General features: G+C 38.2%; 1 protein-coding gene across 1 annotated transcript in view; it reads right to left on the reverse strand.

Moving 5' to 3' along the window:
* Nucleotides 1-5465, reverse strand: part of MAST4 (microtubule associated serine/threonine kinase family member 4) — a 237274-nt gene extending 231809 nt beyond the window's left edge. Inside the window, exon 1 of the mRNA XM_063319499.1 lies at nt 5356-5465. The gene's annotated coding sequence lies outside the window, so the exon portion shown is untranslated. The remainder of the gene's footprint in view (nt 1-5355) is intronic.
* Nucleotides 5466-6000: the final 535 nt, after the last annotated feature.

Genomic DNA, 6000 nt, shown 5'->3' on the forward strand with positions numbered 1-6000 from the left:
CTGCTAATTAGTGTTAGTAGAGTGATGAATCTCTGATGCAAAAAACAGACCGAGAATCCCCAAATTCATTTCAAATCAACAACCAATTAGTTATATGGGAATAGCAATAATTGCTGAGCATATTTGGATGACTGATGACTCAGAGGTGGAAAACTGATCAAAGCAGGAATATTAGAGAACAAAAAATATATACATCCCAAGATTTCTTAGTTCCTAGCTCTTCACTAGACCGTGAGGTAACTTCAGTAATGTAAAGTTCTTTAGGATCTTTGGATTAAAGATTCTATAAAGTGAAATCTGTACGTGTTATGTCACCAGTATTTGTATAAGATCAATTTAAGGTTAGCAAGATAACAGCCCTACCACAATTAGAGACAATTAGCGCAGCATGAAGTCTGTTTCCAGGCAGTTAGTGATGAGATAAAAGGAGGCAAGATAAGAAGTTAAAACTAGGTAACAAAGTGTATTTTTTTTTTCTTTATATCTAACTTCAGAGCTTATCAGTACAGCATAGACAGCTGAGCTAGCTGCAGCACTCTGCAAAATACAAACTCTTCCCAGCAATATGCTCTCATACCTTTCAGAAGTAGAAACGGAGATAGCAATCTCCAAATGCTGCACCAGAGCCGCTGAGAAGACTGAACAGAGCTGCACCGCACAAGGTGGTGCAAACTGAGGAGCGGCAATGGGACATGAAAGCAAGGCCAATTGGATTTGCGTGTCCGAGTGATTTGCCAGGTTAACCCTCTCTGCTGTAAAAGCTCATTTAATTTCTCATCCTTTCACATTACTTTCTGCCATGAATTCTATTCAAGCATCTTTGAACACAGCAAACTGAGACAATTTAAGCCAAAAACCCTCTGACTGCAGACAGTCCTTTGAAGTTTGTGGAGATCAAGAAAACCAGCCACCACAGAAAAGCAGCTTTTTAATTAAACATCTTTTCCCCTGATTAGAAACAAGTTTTAAAGCCCCAGTCTGTGCACTGTTAGGAATCCTTAAGAAGGCAGGCTAAGGCTAAGGCAAGAGGGATTTAAATACATGTGTACACACAGAAGTCTATTGTCCCAAGAAGAACAGAGCTGACCTGACCTGACCACGCTTTGCTCTCAGTCTGTCCAGCACTCCTCCAACAAAACGACCTTTTCCTTCTGCATTTGACACCGGGCTATTAAATGAGTAGCTGCAGCTCAGCTTTGCGACAGGGCTTATTCTGCAGTTGAGCAAACTGCACAAGGATTGCGTTTTGCACTATCTGTGCCACAAGCAGAACTTCTACAGCTCCAGTTTACTTCCCAGGTAAAGGATGTCACAAGCGCTGTTACGGGAACATGTGTGCACAGGGAAGGGGAAAGCTGGAGCAGGAGAGGGTTACAAGGCACAAGCAGCAGAAGAGGAGAAAGGCAAATGCTCATTATTGTTTATGTGTTTTTGCTAGCTAAAACTTTATAACCCTTTGGAAACATTACATTTATATTAAAAGAGGAAATGGTTATAAATTACTTCCAAATACTTTTACGCTGAAGTTGCTTTATCTTATGAATGCTTATGTTTAGCAACCCACACTATGAAAAACTATTTTTCATCCTTTCTTTCTATTAAGCAGTACCGCTAGCACTTAAACCAAGAACTATTACAGTAGATTTGCTAGACTAATAGCAGGCCACATCCAATAAAGGGTTTTAATTCCAAATCCCGTCTCTCTTTCTCCAAAAGTCCTCCTCTTCCCCCCTCTTTGGGAATGAAGATTAAGGAAAGCAATACTGTTGCAACAATTAGACTGAAGTGACTTTTCCAAAATAGAATAGCATGGTGTCTCCAGGAAGCAGTATTCATTTCTTTTATTGGCCAAATTTTATTTAATATCAGTGGTTCCCTAGCGATTTTCAACAGGAAGCAATAGTAGATTTATTCTCCAAAACATTGATTTAATTTTCTTCAACTCCAAAGAGTACTCTTTGCTTGTCATTGAAAACGTGTGGTTGTTAGATTGCTTAAAACTGAGCAATTCAGGGGAAAGGGAGAAAAAAAAAAAGAAAAAAAAAAGAGTGGGTTCCAGTTTCCCTGAAGCTGTCTAGAATGTAAGTTCAGCTTCTATCCCACACCTCCAAGTTTTCAAACCTCCTCTCCCTTATGTTGATTTCCCACTGGAAAGACCTTGTACATCATTATCCATTTTTCTTATATTCCTATATAAAGAGTTTTGTAATTTACTGTAGCCAATTCAGAGTAGTAAGTTCTCAGTAACTGTAATCCTTCACATTTTATAAGTCTCATTCAATATATTGCAACAATATAGATTTTATTTCTTCTCATGCCATGCATAGCATTATCCCCTCTTGTAAAGCCCAATAAACTAATTTATTTGGTATCTATTCCCAGAGATAAAAACTCTATCTATTTACCTCAATTAGTATTCAGCCCTGCAGGATTTGAACTATCTTGTTTTATATAAACAAATTAAATTTTTATTTTTGTTTTTATCATTAATGCTACTTATGCTCTATGGCTCAATAATATTGCGGTTTTAACAGCAAAGGGAGAGTCAAAGTAACATATAAAGCACACTTATATTTTCTAACATTTGGAGTGAGCAACAAGCATCAGCATAGGAATACTCTGAAAATTTGTAAGATTCTCCCACTTAATGTATTTCTAGGAGTTTAGCAAAGGTGACATTTTTGAACAACAGCGGTATAGACTGTACCTTAAACCATTTCAAAAGTACCTTTCTGAACTATTTTCCAATGGAATTATACCCATTGTTAAGACAGCACTTAAGTTAAAAGAGTATCAAAAGCAATAAAACAGAAGAATGAAGACAGTAATCACTGTAAAGTGGTATTAAAACTCAAGTACTTTTCCAAATGACAGGTCTCCAAATATTATTTTTTTTCCGTTTTGGACTATGAGTATCTTTTCAGAAACGTTAAGACTCAACAGAGATTAGGGAGAGGATGTGTGAGCACGGAAGTAAACCCAAACCAAGGATGTGTCAGCTTACTCATTTTAATGGAAGGCGTTCTCATGCCCCCCTTGTTTTTTTGGTTTTTTGTGGTTTTTTGGTTTTTTTTTGTTTTTTTTTTTTTTTTTTAATGATACTGTGATTTTTGTAATTTCAAATCGGAGCAGTGAGCCACTCTTAAGCATAAAGAAACTAAAAAAACCAAGACAAAACTTAAGTATGTAAAAAAAGGTACGTAAATACAAGTCCAACGTAACACTGAAATGATTAACTTCAGATAACTGAGCATTTGAAACAATTCTAGGAAACAGTTCTCTATCTGCAGCAGTTTCTTCAAAATCAATTTTTTTTAAAAAATCCCGAAAGAATATTAAGAACCTTCTGTCATGAGAATGACTTTGATTAATTTAATCAGTATCATGAAAGCTGTTAAGATATTTAAATTATTTTAAGATACCAAAGCCTTAGCGTATTCAGGTTCATTTAAAGTGCATTAGTAATGAAGCAGTTTAACATCATTGCACACTATATTCCAAAATCCTGACATGAAACCCTGCACAACATATTACAAGCAGGCAAAAAACATATCCATTTCCCTTGATAAAGACCTCGAGCAATAATTCAAACACAGAAATAAAGACCAGAGACTACAGCAGCAGAGCACATTTGCCTTGTTTGTTTTTTATTAGTCTGCCTTCTCCCTCTTTATCTGGAGGGCTTCTATGGGAAACTTGAATTTTTAAAGACGGTCACCCTACTTTAAAGTTAAACAAAAAAGAAATTAAAAGCCCATACCAACTCCTGCTGAAATAAGTAGTGTGCTGGCACTTCTTTGTTTCAGTAAAACACTAGTTTGGTCTACACTTCCAAGTTTTCAGAGCAGTAACATTCCAGAGAGGCCGGAGAGTTTACAGATATGGTTAGCAAAATTGACGCTTCAGACTGCTCTAAGTCACCTATCTTTTCAGAAAAGCCTATACAGATCACAAATACTCTTCTATTGTTTTTGAAATCTTCATAATACAACTCCTGATAAAAAAGAAACAGCAAATCTTACCCTAGGGACACTAAAAATGATTATGTGCTGATGTGACTCAGGAAGTACCTGTAGTAATATCTGTCTTTCCTTCACATAAGATAATTTTTTAAGTAACTTAGGTTAAAAAAAAGTATTATTTGTCACTCAGAGATGTTCTAGGCAATTCTAAGCTACTGATTACAGACAGACAGAAGTATTGCAATAGTTTCTCGGAGCTTCTTCCAGTGTAAGGAAAGGGAGAGGGCTGGGAAGGAAGTGAGAAAAACAGATGCTTTAAAAGCATTTCCTAGACATCTACGGCAAAAGAGTCAGCTCTATCCACTGTGGCACCATTTTTCATTCCTGAGCAAAACAACTCCGAACAATATACAGAATTTAGAGATAGAAGACAGTCACATCTCAAGTAAATGCCATTTCAACTTCCTCTAACCTGAATTCCACCTGTTTGATTTTGATATCAATCAACATCACTTCAACAAATGAAGCAAGATGAGTTTCAAATTCAGATCCCTTCCACTAAATTCACTGAAATCTATTGTCCCTCTCACCAGGTACTTAATATCCTGTTAATTTCAAACTGTTGGAAATTGTGCAGTTCAGGAATATATTTAATTGCCAAATTCTAGTGAATTTTAAAATTCTTTTTCTTGAAATACACAAAGCAAGTGCCCGTTAACCTGTCCCAATGTCATTTCACTCCAGACTCACCAACAATAACTTTCAGTGATTGCCACAGACATACAGCTCCCAGGACACAATCATGATTTCAGCATCTGGCATCTTCCACAGATGCTACCAGGGCAGGGAGGGCCTGAGCCCTCCTCAGGCATCCTACTACCTCGCATGGCTCTACGGAGGAGAAGTTACGGTCCACAGCCAGTGGCATAGCTGGCTAGCTATGCCTCTCCTCCCCTGCAAGGACTCCACCAGATAAATGAGGCCAAACTGCTTTTACTTTAATAAAGTCAAGTCTAAAGGGACCATCTGTGCCCTTCAGCTCCTTAAGGAAATAAGATCTATGTGATCCCATGGGTGAAGGCCTGTAAGCACATCTCAAACAACCCTTAAGCCATCAAACTAAGTCAGTAAGATAAATGCCATATTCCTGAAAATTTTAGGAAATAGCTCATTTTCAGCCATGTATCAGCACCCCATGGAGGAAGAGTCTTAAACAGGAGCTCACCCCAGCGACAATCAGAGAATCCATGTGGAAGAGACTTTATGGAAACTCCACGTGGATCTTCCACCTCTCCCAAAGCCTTCGGCCACAAGGCAAACTCCAGGGGTCAAGGCGCCATCAGCTCCACAGCTACTAAACCTCCAGGTGACATTACAAACAGCCCAAACTCACCAGTCAGAGCTCCTCCAAGGCTTCCTCTTCTGAGTTGTCTCCCATCTTCACTCAGTTGCCTCTTAAATTTAGAAGATTTTCTAGGGCCAGAAGAGACTTCAGGACTGCTGGATTTTCGAAAAGGCAGAGGTGGGGGGGACAATATGTGATCAAGCTGCAAAGAAACAGAGAAAAAATTATGTATATATACTGTTTAAATGCTTACCTTCATTGAAAAAAAATCTAAGTTACCTTTACCTAAAGAAGATGACAGCATTTGGAAAAAAAGAAGCGTTTACAAAGATCTTAAGCTAATTAAATTGCTAACTGAAACTGAAGATTTGTCAAGTGCCAAATTTGTGGTTGGATGTCTTAGAAAGCCATGCCCCTGGTGTACAGCTCACACCACCTCCAACCACACTCTTCACATTAGGACCGTTTTTTGCAGTGGTCCCATCTCAAGGTACAAGAGATCAGACTTCATCTTACTCAGCCTTCCATAAAGCAGTCTTTTTGCAGCTATGAACCATCTGACCTTGCAACCCGTAAGATCTGCTCTTGCCAACATTTTTCCTTGGCAATATCTCCCCAGCTTCATGTGAGAAGTCACTAGATGGCACTGTACTATCAACAAAATGCAAACCACTGCCCAGTCTAAGGAAACAC

Source organism: Chroicocephalus ridibundus, chromosome Z, assembly GCF_963924245.1.
Source record: "Chroicocephalus ridibundus chromosome Z, bChrRid1.1, whole genome shotgun sequence".
NCBI lineage: Eukaryota > Metazoa > Chordata > Aves > Charadriiformes > Laridae > Chroicocephalus > Chroicocephalus ridibundus.